Below are 15,120 nucleotides of genomic sequence, written 5' to 3'. Positions count from 1 at the left end.
GTAAAAAGGTCTCTAGCGTGGTGGCTACAGACAGACCATTTAAACAAGGGGAGATCCTTTTGGATAAAAGAGTGGCAAGTCCTGACGACAGATGCCAGCCTGCAAGCCTGGGGGGCAGTACTCTTAAGCCTATGGTTCCAGGGAAAATGGACCGCAAGGGAAAAGTCGCCTGCCGATAAATCTGTTAGAAATAAGAGCCATTTACTTGGCCCTAGTTCAGGCAAAGGACAATCTACAAAGAAGACCAGTCCAGATCCGCTCAGACAATGCGATGGCAGTAGCCTACCTCAATCATCAAGGAGGAACTCACAGCAAGAGTCTGATGAAGGAAGTAACTCCCATTCTAAAATGTGCGGAACTCCATCTCCCGGCATTGTCAGCAGTATTTGTCCCGGGTGTACTAAATTGGGAAGCGGATTTTCTCAGTCGGCACACCATTCAGGAAACCGAATGGGCATTACACCCAGAAGTGTTTCAGACACTGGTGAACAGATGGGGTCTACCGGAGATAGACCTTATGGCGTCTCGTCTAAACAACAAAGTTCCGAGGTACGGATCAAGAACAAGGGACCCAGGAGCGATCCTGGTAGACGCACTGTCAGTAGAATGGAGGTTTCAGCTGGTATATCTGTTCCCTCCAATATCTCTGTTACCCAGAGTAGCGAGAAAGATAAAACAGGCAAAAGGAGCAATCATTCTAATAGCTCCAGCTTGGCCAAGAAGGCATTGGTACACAGATCTGTTGAGAATGTCCGTGGAAGCACCGATACTGCTCCCTCAACGTCCAGATCTGTTAATGCAGGGTCCTTGTCAGTCATCTGGATTGCCTATCTTTGACGGCGTGGCTGTTGAAACCTCTATCTTAGAGGCTAAAGGATTTTCAAAGCAAGTAATCCAAACCATGCTTAGAGCAAGAAAGCCTTCTTCGACACGTGTATATCATAGAATATGGCAAGCCTATATTCATTGGTTTTCTGGAAAAAATTACAATACGAGATCTTTTAAAATAGCTAGAATTTTGGATTTCCTGCAGGCAGGATTGGATAAAGGGTTGAAAGTTGCCTCCTTGAGGGTGCAAGTCTCAGCGTTGACTGTATGGTTTCAGCAGAAGATTGCTGACCTACAGGATGTATGTACTTTTTTCCAAGGAGTAGTACATATTCAACCTCCATTTGTTCCTCCTGCAGCTCCTTGGGATTTGAATTTAGTTCTTAAATTTCTCCAGGGTCCTTTGTTTGAACCATTTGAGAGAGCGGATCTTAAGTGGTTAACGGTTAAAGTTCTTTTTTTACTGGCAATGGCGTCAGCCAGAAGAGTGTCGGATTTAGGAGCATTATCATGTAAGTCTCCTTTCCTAAGTTTTTTTCCAGACAGAGCAGTTCTCAGAACGAGATCTAGCTATCTTCCAAAGGTGGTATCAAAATTCCACCTGAATGAAAAGATTGTAGTCCCCGCTTTTCAGGTATTGGGACTATCTGCGGGAGAAGCGTCGCTGGACGTGGTCCGGGCTTTAAAAATCTACATAGATCGTACTAGTGCCATCAGGAAAACAGATTCCCTCTTCATCCTCTACGGATTCCATAGAAGAGGATGGCCTGCTAGTAAACAGACGCTGGCGAGATGGCTCCGAATGGTAATATCTGAAGCTTATTCTCATGCAGATCTCCCTATTCCGGCTAATGTCTCTGCACACTCTACACGTAAGGTAGGTCCTTCTTGGGCAGCACAACAGGGTGCATCAGCAGAACAGATATGTAGGGCAGCCACATGGTCTTCCATAAACACATTCATCAGACATTATGCCTTGGATACTTTTGCCTCTCATGACGCAGACTTCGGGCGAAAGGTCCTCCTGTACAATCAGGAGCGTCCCCGCCACTAAAATGGCTTTGGGAATCCCAATGTTATCCTGTGAATAATCCTGTGGACCCAGCCAGAGAAATGAACGTTATGGTAAGAACTTACCGTTGATAACGTGATTTCTCTTATGTCCACAGGTATCCCACCCTGACGCATCTGATTTGAGGATCTAGACAAACACTAAAAACCTCTTCCTTCTTGTAAGGAAGGGTGTGCATGTGTGTTCTTATCGCCTGTACAGGTCTCTACTTAATGTTCCTGCCTAAAAATCGCTGTGGAAAGAACTGATCTGACTGAGTCAGTGGGCGGGACTATATAGTGGAGGCCCCAATGCATCCTGGGAGGCCAGAAAGCTCGTGACCGTGTTGGTGCCATTTTCGCTGTCGCTCTACAATCAGTGATCGCGCTGAGCCCAAAAAAGAGTGGGTCCCAGGGACCCCTCACTTTTAAAAATTGGGGTCCTACCGGTCCTTTTCTGGGTCCCATCGGAATTAAGGTTTTTATTAATATTAATCTTATTTGGACACTACAGAAGTATTGCAAGGTGGGGTAATGGGGTGACAGTGCTGCTGGGCTGTGTAGCATGCAGGACACTCTGCCCCAGAGCTTTAACTAGATATTTTGGTGCCCTTTGGCAGAAAGTGAATTGGAGCTCCACCTCCCAGAATCGAAACTACAGGCGGGGCGCGCCGCAAAAATTTAGGGGCATGGCTTCATGGGGAAGGGGCGTGACCACATAATAGTGCCAATTCACATTACACCACACTGTAGTGCCGCTTATACACATTGCACCAGATAGAACCTCCTATACACACTGCGCCAGGTAGAGCACGTTATACACATTGCGCCAGGTAGAGCACGTTATACACAATGCGCCAGGTAGAGCACGTTATACACAATGCGCCAGGTAGAGCACGTTATACACACCGCACCAGGTAGAGCACGTTATACACACTGCGCCAGGTAGAGCACGTTATACACACTGCGCCAGGTAGAGCACGTTATACACACTGCGCCAGGTAGAGCACGTTATACACACTGCTCCAGGTAGAGCACGTGATACACACTGCACCAGGTAGAGCATGTTATACACATTGCACCAGGTAGAGCATGCCGTTATACACACTGCACCAGGTAGAGCATGCTGTTATACACATTGCACCAGGTAGAGCACGTTATACGCAATGCGCCAGGTAGAGCACGCCGTTATACACATTGCACCAGGTAGAGCACGCCGTTATACACATTGCACCAGGTAGAGCACGCCGTTATACACATTGCACCAGGTAGAGCACGCCGTTATACACATTGCACCAGGTAGAGCACGCCGTTATACACATTGCACCAGGTAGAGCACGCCGTTATACACATTGCACCAGGTAGAGCACGCCGTTATACACATTGCACCAGGTAGAGCACGCCGTTATACACATTGCACCAGGTAGAGCACGCCGTTATACACATTGCACCAGGTAGAGCACGCCGCAACACAGTAAAGAAGACCATATACCTTAATGCTATATATACTAAAGACTCTGTACATGGGGCACACTTACTACAAAACTACTGTAGAAAGCACATATTACTCCAGGTGATCAACTCGGTTACATACCCATGGACATGAAAGCTAGGACTCCGTTCTGTGCATGCACCTCACTCCCCCTCTTCCGCCTGCTATATGGGAACGTACCTTCCGCACCAGGGCCCTGTGCTGTCACCGCTGCTTCCGTCAGATAAAAGTGAGAAGTTTGAGGGGGGGGGTTGTACCCAATGCGGCCACCTCGGGAACTGGCTCCCCTGCCACAGGCCCGGTAGCTGGGCGTCCGTAGGGATGCTGGGGACACCTGATGGTAATGGTGCAGCCCGCTCTTCTCACGGCAGCAGTATGGTGGACAAACACGGCAGGGGCTGGAGGTGAGGTTCCTGGCCGGTCACCGCTGCTCTCCTTCACACAGATTGCGGGAGAGCACACTGGAGGCAGCCGAGAGGGAGGCAGATATCGGGTTGGGAGGGAGCTGCAGTTCACGGTCTTGGTGAGTCACCACCCACAGCACATCGTACAGCAGTCGTAGAGCCGTCGTCTCTCTCTGCCCGGCCCCCGTGTGATGCCGCTGCACGTGATCAGGCGGGGGAGGGGGCACCGCCAGACTGCCAGTGGTAAGGCTCCACCTCCGCTCTGTATGGGCAAGAAGCGCCGTCGCCGTCAGTTTACAAGGAGTTGGCTGCAGCGGAGCGCGTCCCCGGGGACCCTCACATTTTTGAAAAGTGAGTCCCCACCTTCAGATCCGGGTAAAATACGCGCTATAGCGCGTATTTGCGAACACTGTACAATATCCCAATGTTATCCTGTGGATACCTGTGGACATAAGAGAAATCACGTTATCAACGGTAAGTTCTTACCATAACGTTCATTTCTTAATATCCTAAAAGTTTGAATAAATCCATCGTCCATAAAAGCGTAAGTATAGCATTGAGCTGTCTGATGCCTACCTGGCATTTTCAGTCCTATAACCTGCTTGCTCTTCCTAAATCCTAACAATTTCTGTTTCAGAATATAATGAGTCTCTAAAACTATGTGCTGTTGTGCCATATGGTGTGACATTGTGCTGTATGGTGCTTTCCTAACATTTTGAGTCCAATATCCAGCTTGCTCTTAATATCCTAATAGTTTTCATATCAGAATGTACTGGTTCTCTAAAACTATGTGGTGTTGTGCGGTGTGGCATGGTAATGTTCTGTATGATGTCTACCTAAAGTTTTCACTCCGATATCCAACTTGCTTTTACTTAATATCCTAATACAGAGATTCTCAAACTTGGTTTTCAAGGCAACTTAATGGTCCAAGTTTTAAGTAAATCCAGTTCTGTAAGGTGCCTTGCATTATGGCATCATGTGATATGTTGACTTCCTGTAGGGTGTTGTGCGTTTCGTTTAAAATTGTCTGTTTTATATTGTTTACAGACTTTACTTACTAGTAATGTTTCCACTTCTAAATAGGGAAGATACTCTATTGAATGTTGAGGTTTTTGGGTACCTGAAAGAAAATGGTTTGCTTCATCCATTAGCAAATTTGCAAGAGGAAGCCAATGTCTTCAAACACGGAGGACAGCTGTGTGGGTGACATTAAAAGCGAGCATCAGGATTCAGTGCTGCAGACTATTGTGTCTCCGAAGCTGCCGGACTCGATGTTTGTTGACTTCAGTGCACAGGTAAATATCTTTTGTATTCGTTTTAGATAACTATATTCCTTTCATATTGTAATAGTTTGTATTGCTGGGTGTAAGATGTTTTGATGGCTGTATTGTGCCTTGCTGAAGTTGTCAGCTTGCTTTCATTTAAAATCCTAATAGTTTGCATTTCAGAATTTAATGCATCTTTAAAACTATGCTATATTGAATGGCAATGTGCTGTATTTGGTGCTTTCGTACCATTTTAAGTCCCTACCCAGCTTGCTTTTTTTTTTATATCCTAATAGTTTGAATATCTGGGTTAAACCAGTATTCAGCATCCCTTGCAACCATTAGACTAAATTGCTTCTTGCGCCTCTAGGGTAAGCTTGCCGCCACCATTAGTATAGCATCATGCTGTGCCGTAAAGTGCCATGCGGCATGGCATTGTGCTATATGGTGCCTTCCTGACATCCGTCCCATTTCCAGCTTGCTTTCTTTTAAAATCCTAATAGATTGCCTCTCTAAAACTATGCGGTGCTTTACCGTATGGCATGGTACTGTGCTGTTATGGTGCTTTCGTACCATTTTAAGTCCCTACCCAGCTTGCTTTTTCTTAATATCCTAATAGTTTGAATATCTGGGTTAAACCAGTATTCAGCATCCCTTGCAACCATTAGACTTAATTGCTGCTTGCGCCTCTAGGGTAAGCTTGCCGTCACCGTTAGTATAGCATAATGCTGTGCCGTATAGTGCCATGCGGCATGGCATTATGCTATATGGGGCCTTCATGACATCCGTCCCATTTGCAACTTGCTTTCATTTAAAATCCTTATAGTTTGCATTTCAGAACGTAATACATCTCTAAAACTATGCTGTTATATGGCATGGCAATGTGCTGTATTTGGTGCTTTCGTACCATTTTAAGTCCCTACCCAGCTTCCTTCTTAATATCCTAATAGTTTGAATATCTGGGTTAAACCAGTGTTCAGCATCCCTTGCAACCATTAGACTTAATTGCTGCTTGCGCCTTTAGGGTAAACTTGCCGTCACCGTTAGTATAGCATCATGCTGTGCCGTATAGTGCCATGCGGCATGGCATTGTGCTATATGGGGCCTTCATGACATCCGTCCCATTTGCAACTTGCTTTCATTTAAAATCCTTATAGTTTGCATTTCAGAATTTAATGCATCTCTAAAACTATGCTGTGTTGCATGGCATTGTGCTATATAGTGCCTTCCTGACATCCGTCCCATTTCCAGCTTGCTTTCTTTTAAAATCCTAATAGCTTGCCTCTCTAAAACTATGCAGTGCTTTACCGTATGGCATGGTACTGTGCTGTTATGGTGCTTTCGTACCATTTTAAGTCCCTACCCAGCTTGCTTTTTCTTAATATCCTAATCGTTTGAATATCTTGGTTAAACCAGTATTCAGCATCCCTTGCAACCATTAGACTTAATTGTGCTTCTTGCGCCTCTAGGGTAAGCTTGCTGCCACCATTAGTATAGCATCATGCTGTGCCGTATAGTGCCATGCGGCATGGCATTGTGCTATATGGTGCCTTCCTGACATCCGTCCTATTTGCAGCTTGCTTTCATTTAAGATCCTAAGTTTGCATTTCAGAATTTAATGCATCTCTAAAACTATTCTATATTGAATGGCAATGTGCTGTATTTGGTGCTTTCGTACCATTTTAAGTCCCTACCCAGCTTGCTTTTTCTTAATATCCTAATAGATTGAATATCTGGGTTAAACCAGTATTCAGCATCCCTACAACTTAGACTTAATTGTGCTGCTTGCGCCACTAGGGTAAGCTTGCCGCCACCATTAGTATAGCATCATGCTGTGCCGTAAAGTGCCATGCGGCATGGCATTGTGCTATATGGTGCCTTCCTGACATCCGTCCCATTTCCAGCTTGCTTTCTTTTAAAATCTTAATAGCTTGCCTCTCTAAAACTATGCGGTGCTTTACTGTATGGCATGGTACTGTGCTGTTATGGTGCTTTCGTACCATTTTAAGTCCCTACCCAGCTTGCTTTTTCTTAATATCCTAATAGTTTGAATATCTGGGTTAAACCAGTATTCAGCATCCCTTGCAACCATTAGACTTGTGCTTCTTGCGCCTCTAGGGTAAGCTTGCTGCCACCATTAGTATAGCATCATGCTGTGCCGTATAGTGCCATGCGGCATGGCATTGTGCTATATGGGGCCTTCATGACATCCGTCCCATTTGCAACTTGCTTTCATTTAAAATCCTTTTAGTTTGCATTTCAGAATTTTATGCATCTCTAAAACTATGCTATATTGAATGGCAATGTGCTGTATTTGGTGCTTTCGTACCATTTTAAGTCCCTACCCAGCTTGCGTTTTCTTAATATCCTAATAGATTAAATATCTGAGTTAAACCAGTATTCAGCATCCCTTGCAACCATTAGACTTAATTGTGCTTCTTGCGCCTCTAGGGTAAGCTTGCTGCCACCATTAGTATAGCATCATGCTGTGCCGTATAGTGCCATGCGGCATGGCATTGTGCTATATGGTGCCTTCCTGACATCCGTCCTATTTGCAGCTTGCTTTCATTTAAAATCCTAAGTTTGCATTTCAGAATTTAATGCATCTCTAAAACTATTCTATATTGAATGGCAATGTGCTGTATTTGGTGCTTTCGTACCATTTTAAGTCCCTACCCAGCTTGCTTTTTCTTAATATCCTAATAGATTGAATATCTGGGTTAAACCAGTATTCAGCATCCCTACAACTTAGACTTAATTGCTGCTTGCACCGCTAGGTTGTTTGCCATCACCGTTAGTATAGCATCATGCTGTGCCGTATAGTGCCATGCGGCATGGCATTGTGCTATATGGTGCCTTCCTGACGTCTGTCCCATTTCCAGCTTGCTTTCTTTTAAAATCCTAATAGTTTGCCTCTCTAAAACTATGCGGTGCTTTACCGTATGGCATGGTACTGTGCTGTTATGGTGCTTTCTTACCATTTTAAGTCCCTATCCAGCTTCCTTCTTAATATCCTAATCGTTTGAATATCTGGGTTAAACCAGTGTTCAGCATCCCTTGCAACCATTAGACTTAATTGCTGCTTGCGCCTTTAGGGTAAACTTGCCGTCACCGTTAGTATAGCATCATGCTGTGCCGTATAGTGCCATGCGGCATGGCATTGTGCTATATGGGGCCTTCATGACATCCGTCCCATTTGCAACTTGCTTTCATTTAAAATCCTTAGTTTGCATTTCAGAATTTAATGCATCTCTAAAACTATGCTGTGTTGCATGGCATTGTGCTATATAGTGCCTTCCTGACATCCGTCCCATTTCCAGCTTGCTTTCTTTTAAAATCCTAATAGCTTACCTATCTAAAACTATGCGGTGCTTTACCGTATGGCATGGTACTGTGCTGTTATGGTGCTTTCGTACCATTTTAAGTCCCTACCCAGCTTGCTTTTTCTTAATATCCTAATAGTTTGAATATCTGGGTTAAACCAGTATTCAGCATCCCTTGCAACCATTAGACTTAATTGCTGCTTGCGCCTCTAGGGTAAGCTTGCCGCCACCATTAGTATAGCATCATGCTGTGCCGTAAAGTGCCATGCGGCATGGCATTGTGCTATATGGTGCCTTCCTGACATCTGTCCCATTTCCAGCTTGCTTTCTTTTAAAATCCTAATAGCTTGCCTCTCTAAAACTATGCGGTGCTTTACCGTATGGCATGGTACTGTGCTGTTATGGTGCTTTCGTACCATTTTAAGTCCCTACCCAGCTTGCTTTTTCTTAATATCCTAATCGTTTGAATATCTTGGTTAAACCATATTCAGCATCCCTTGCAACCATTAGACTTAATTGCTGCTTGCGCCTCTAGGGTAAGCTTGCCGTCACCGTTAGTATAGCATAGTGCTGTGCCGTATAGTGCCATGCGGCATGGCATTGTGCTATATGGTGCCTTCATGACATCCGTCCCATTTGCAACTTGCTTTCATTTAAAATCCTTTTAGTTTGCATTTCAGAATTTAATGCATCTCTAAAACTATGCTATATTGAATGGCAATGTGCTGTATTTGGTGCTTTCGTACCATTTTAAGTCTCTACCCAGCTTGCTTTTTCTTAATATCCTAATCGTTTGAATATCTGGGTTAAACCAGTATTCAGCATCCCTTGCAACCATTAGACTTAATTGTGCTTCTTGCGCCTCTAGGGTAAGCTTGCTGCCACCATTAGTATAGCATCATGCTGTGCCGTATAGTGCCATGCGGCATGGCATTGTGCTATATGGTGCCTTCCTGACGTATGTCCCATTTCCGGCTTGCTTTCTTTTTAAATCCTAATAGCTTGCCTCTCTAAAACTATGCGGTGCTTTACCGTATGGCATGGTACTGTGCTGTTATGGTGCTTTCTTACCATTTTAAGTCCCTACCCAGCTTGCTTTTTCTTAATATACTAATAGTTTGAATATCTGGGTTAAACCAGTGTTCAGCATCCCTTGCAACCATTAGACTTAATTGCTGCTTGCGCCTCTAGGGTAAGCTTGCCGCCACCATTAGTATAGCATCATGCTGTGCCGTAAAGTGCCATGCGGCATGGCATTGTGCTATATGGTGCCTTCCTGACATCCGTCCCATTTCCAGCTTGCTTTCTTTTAAAATCTTATAGCTTGCCTCTCTAAAACTATGCGGTGCTTTACTGTATGGCATGGTACTGTGCTGTTATGGTGCTTTCGTACCATTTTAAGTCCCTACCCAGCTTGCTTTTTCTTAATATCCTAATAGTTTGAATATCTGGGTTAAACCAGTATTCAGCATCCCTTGCAACCATTAGACTTAATTGCTGCTTGCGCCTCTAGGGTAAGCTTGCCGTCACCGTTAGTATAGCATCGTGCTGTGCCGTATAGTGCCATGCGGCATGGCATTGTGCTATATGGTGCCTTCATGACATCCGTCCCATTTGCAACTTGCTTTCATTTAAAATCCTTATAGTTTGCATTTCAGAATGTAATACATCTCTAAAACTATGCTGTTATATGGCATGGCAATGTGCTGTATTTGGTGCTTTCGTACCATTTTAAGTCCCTATCCAGCTTCCTTCTTAATATCCTAATCGTTTGAATATCTGGGTTAAACCAGTGTTCAGCATCCCTTGCAACCATTAGACTTAATTGCTGCTTGCGCCTTTAGGGTAAACTTGCCGTCACCGTTAGTATAGCATCATGCTGTGCCGTATAGTGCCATGCGGCATGGCATTGTGCTATATGGTGCCTTCCTGACATCCGTCCCATTTCCAGCTTGCTTTCTTTTAAAATCCTAATAGCTTGCCTCTCTAAAACTATGCGGTGCTTTACCGTATGGCATGGTACTGTGCTGTTATGGTGCTTTCGTACCATTTTAAGTCCCTACCCAGCTTGCTTTTTCTTAATATCCTAATAGTTTGAATATCTGGGTTAAACCAGTATTCAGCATCCCTTGCAACCATTAGACTTAATTGCTGCTTGCGCCTTTAGGGTAAACTTGCCGTCACTGTTAGTATAGCATCATGCTGTGCCGTATAGTGCCATGCGGCATGGCATTGTGCTATATGGGGCCTTCATGACATCCGTCCCATTTGCAACTTGCTTTCATTTAAAATCCTTATAGTTTGCATTTCAGAATTTAATGCATCTCTAAAACTATGCTGTGTTGCATGGCATTGTGCTATATAGTGCCTTCCTGACATCCGTCCCATTTCCAGCTTGCTTTCTTTTAAAATCCTAATAGCTTGCCTCTCTAAAACTATGCGGTGCTTTACTGTATGGCATGGTACTGTGCTGTTATGGTGCTTTCGTACCATTTTAAGTCCCTACCCAGCTTGCTTTTTCTTAATATCCTAATAGTTTTAATATCTGGGTTAAACCAGTATTCAGCATCCCTTGCAACCATTAGACTTAATTGCTGCTTGCGCCTCTAGGGTAAGCTTGCCGCCACCATTAGTATAGCATCATGCTGTGCCGTAAAGTGCCATGCGGCATGGCATTGTGCTATATGGTGCCTTCCTGACATCCGTCCCATTTCCAGCTTGCTTTCTTTTAAAATCTTAATAGCTTGCCTCTCTAAAACTATGCGGTGCTTTACTGTATGGCATGGTACTGTGCTGTTATGGTGCTTTCGTACCATTTTAAGTCCCTACCCAGCTTGCTTTTTCTTAATATCCTAATAGTTTGAATATCTGGGTTAAACCAGTATTCAGCATCCCTTGCAACCATTAGACTTGTGCTTCTTGCGCCTCTAGGGTAAGCTTGCTGCCACCATTAGTATAGCATCATGCTGTGCCGTATAGTGCCATGCGGCATGGCATTGTGCTATATGGGGCCTTCATGACATCCGTCCCATTTGCAACTTGCTTTCATTTAAAATCCTTTTAGTTTGCATTTCAGAATTTAATGCATCTCTAAAACTATGCTATATTGAATGGCAATGTGCTGTATTTGGTGCTTTCGTACCATTTTAAGTCCCTACCCAGCTTGCGTTTTCTTAATATCCTAATAGATTAAATATCTGGGTTAAACCAGTATTCAGCATCCCTTGCAACCATTAGACTTAATTGTGCTTCTTGCGCCTCTAGGGTAAGCTTGCTGCCACCATTAGTATAGCATCATGCTGTGCCGTATAGTGCCATGCGGCATGGCATTGTGCTATATGGTGCCTTCCTGACATCCGTCCTATTTGCAGCTTGCTTTCATTTAAAATCCTAAGTTTGCATTTCAGAATTTAATGCATCTCTAAAACTATTCTATATTGAATGGCAATGTGCTGTATTTGGTGCTTTCGTACCATTTTAAGTCCCTACCCAGCTTGCTTTTTCTTAATATCCTAATAGATTGAATATCTGGGTTAAACCAGTATTCAGCATCCCTACAACTTAGACTTAATTGCTGCTTGCACCGCTAGGTTGTTTGCCATCACCGTTAGTATAGCATCATGCTGTGCCGTATAGTGCCATGCGGCATGGCATTGTGCTATATGGTGCCTTCCTGACGTCTGTCCCATTTCCAGCTTGCTTTCTTTTAAAATCCTAATAGTTTGCCTCTCTAAAACTATGCGGTGCTTTACCGTATGGCATGGTACTGTGCTGTTATGGTGCTTTCGTACCATTTTAAGTCCCTACCCAGCTTGCTTTTTCTTAATATCCTAATCGTTTGAATATCTGGGTTAAACCAGTATTCAGCATCCCTTGCAACCATTAGACTTAATTGCTGCTTGCGCCTCTAGGGTAAGCTTGCCGTCACCGTTAGTATAGCATCGTGCTGTGCCGTATAGTGCCATGCGGCATGGCATTGTGCTATATGGTGCCTTCATGACATCCGTCCCATTTGCAACTTGCTTTCATTTAAAATCCTTATAGTTTGCATTTCAGAATTTAATGCATCTCTAAAACTATGCTGTGTTGCATGGCATTGTGCTATATAGTGCCTTCCTGACATCCGTCCCATTTCCAGCTTGCCTTCTTTTAAAATCCTAATAGCTTGCCTCTCTAAAACTATGCGGTGCTTTACCGTATGGCATGGTACTGTGCTGTTATGGTGCTTTCGTACCATTTTAAGTCCCTACCCAGTTTGCTTTTTCTTAATATCCTAATAGTTTGAATATCTGGGTTAAACCAGTATTCAGCATCCCTTGCAACCATTAGACTTAATTGCTGCTTGCGCCTCTAGGGTAAGCTTGCCGTCACCGTTAGTATAGCATAATGCTGTGCCGTATAGTGCCATGCGGCATGGCATTATGCTATATGGGGCCTTCATGACATCCGTCCCATTTGCAACTTGCTTTCATTTAAAATCCTTTTAGTTTGCATTTCAGAATTTAATGCATCTCTAAAACTATGCTATATTGAATGGCAATGTGCTGTATTTGGTGCTTTCGTACCATTTTAAGTCTCTACCCAGCTTGCTTTTTCTTAATATCCTAATAGATTGAATATCTGGGTTAAACCAGTATTCAGCATCCCTACAACTTAGACTTAATTGCTGCTTGCGCCGCTAGGTTAAGTTTGCCATCACCGTTAGTATAGCATCATGCTGTGCCGTATAGTGCCATGCGGCATGGCATTGTGCTATATGGTGCCTTCCTGACGTATGTCCCATTTCCAGCTTGCTTTCTTTTTAAATCCTAATAGCTTGCCTCTCTAAAACTATGTGGTGCTTTACCGTATGGCATGGTACTGTGCTGTTATGGTGCTTTCTTACCATTTTAAGTCCCTATCCAGCTTCCTTCTTAATATCCTAATCGTTTGAATATCTGGGTTAAACCAGTGTTCAGCATCCCTTGCAACCATTAGACTTAATTGCTGCTTGCGCCTTTAGGGTAAACTTGCCGTCACCGTTAGTATAGCATCATGCTGTGCCGTATAGTGCCATGCGGCATGGCATTGTGCTATATGGGGCCTTCATGACATCCGTCCCATTTGCAACTTGCTTTCATTTAAAATCCTTATAGTTTGCATTTCAGAATTTAATGCATCTCTAAAACTATGCTGTGTTGCATGGCATTGTGCTATATAGTGCCTTCCTGACATCCGTCCCATTTCCAGCTTGCTTTCTTTTAAAATCCTAATAGCTTGCCTCTCTAAAACTATGCGGTGCTTTACCGTATGGCATGGTACTGTGCTGTTATGGTGCTTTCGTACCATTTTAAGTCCCTACCCAGCTTGCTTTTTCTTAATATCCTAATAGTTTGAATATCTGGGTTAAACCAGTATTCAGCATCCCTTGCAACCATTAGACTTAATTGCTGCTTGCGCCTATAGGGTAAGCTTGCCGCCACCATTAGTATAGCATCATGCTGTGCCGTAAAGTGCCATGCGGCATGGCATTGTGCTATATGGTGCCTTCCTGACATCTGTCCCATTTCCAGCTTGCTTTCTTTTAAAATCCTAATAGCTTGCCTCTCTAAAACTATGCGGTGCTTTACCGTATGGCATGGTACTGTGCTGTTATGGTGCTTTCGTACCATTTTAAGTCCCTACCCAGCTTGCTTTTTCTTAATATCCTAATCGTTTGAATATCTTGGTTAAACCATATTCAGCATCCCTTGCAACCATTAGACTTAATTGCTGCTTGCGCCTCTAGGGTAAGCTTGCCATCACCGTTAGTATAGCATAGTGCTGTGCCGTATAGTGCCATGCGGCATGGCATTGTGCTATATGGTGCCTTCATGACATCCGTCCCATTTGCAACTTGCTTTCATTTAAAATCCTTATAGTTTGCATTTCAGAATGTAATACATCTCTAAAACTATGCTGTTATATGGCATGGCAATGTGCTGTATTTGGTGCTTTCGTACCATTTTAAGTCCCTACCCAGCTTCCTTCTTAATATCCTAATAGTTTGAATATCTGGGTTAAACTAGTGTTCAGCATCCCTTGCAACCATTAGACTTAATTGCTGCTTGCGCCTTTAGGGTAAGCTTGCCGTCACCGTTAGTATAGCATCATGCTGTGCCGTATAGTGCCATGCGGCATGGCATTGTGCTATATGGGGCCTTCCTGACATCCGTCCTATTTGCAGCTTGCTTTCATTTAAAATCCTAAGTTTGCATTTCAGAATTTAATGCATCTCTAAAACTATTCTATATTGAATGGCAATGTGCTGTAATTGGTGCTTTCGTACCATTTTAAGTCCCTACCCAGCTTGCTTTTTCTTAATATCCTAATAGATTGAATATCTGGGTTAAACCAGTATTCAGCATCCCTACAACTTAGACTTAATTGCTGCTTGCGCCGCTAGGTTAAGTTTGCCATCACCGTTAGTATAGCATCATGCTGTGCCGTATAGTGCCATGCGGCATGGCATTGTGCTATATGGTGCCTTCCTGACGTATGTCCCATTTCCAGCTTGCTTTCTTTTTAAATCCTAATAGCTTGCCTCTCTAAAACTATGCGGTGCTTTACCGTATGGCATGGTACTGTGCTGTTATGGTGCTTTCGTACCATTTTAAGTCCCTACCCAGCTTGCTTTTTCTTAATATCCTAATCGTTTGAATATCTGTGTTAAACCAGTATTCAGCATCCCTTGCAACCATTAGACTTAATTGTGCTTCTTGCGCCTCTAGGGTAAGCTT

At 43.7% G+C, this 15,120-nt stretch overlaps 1 long non-coding RNA gene across 4 annotated transcripts in view; it reads left to right on the top strand.

The window, feature by feature from the left end:
- The window catches only part of LOC134927877 (uncharacterized), a 158,703-nt gene that overhangs the window by 21,354 nt on the left and 122,229 nt on the right, over positions 1-15,120 (top strand). For all 4 annotated transcript variants that reach the window (XR_010177761.1, XR_010177760.1, XR_010177758.1 and 1 more), the window contains exon 5: positions 4,858-5,069. This is a non-coding gene — a long non-coding RNA (uncharacterized LOC134927877). The remainder of the gene's footprint in view (positions 1-4,857; positions 5,070-15,120) is intronic.

Source organism: Pseudophryne corroboree, chromosome 5 (genome assembly GCF_028390025.1).
Source record: "Pseudophryne corroboree isolate aPseCor3 chromosome 5, aPseCor3.hap2, whole genome shotgun sequence".
Classification (NCBI taxonomy): domain Eukaryota; kingdom Metazoa; phylum Chordata; class Amphibia; order Anura; family Myobatrachidae; genus Pseudophryne; species Pseudophryne corroboree.
The sequence above is the reverse complement of the archived record's forward strand: the minus strand, read 5'-3'. Positions and strand labels throughout refer to the sequence as shown.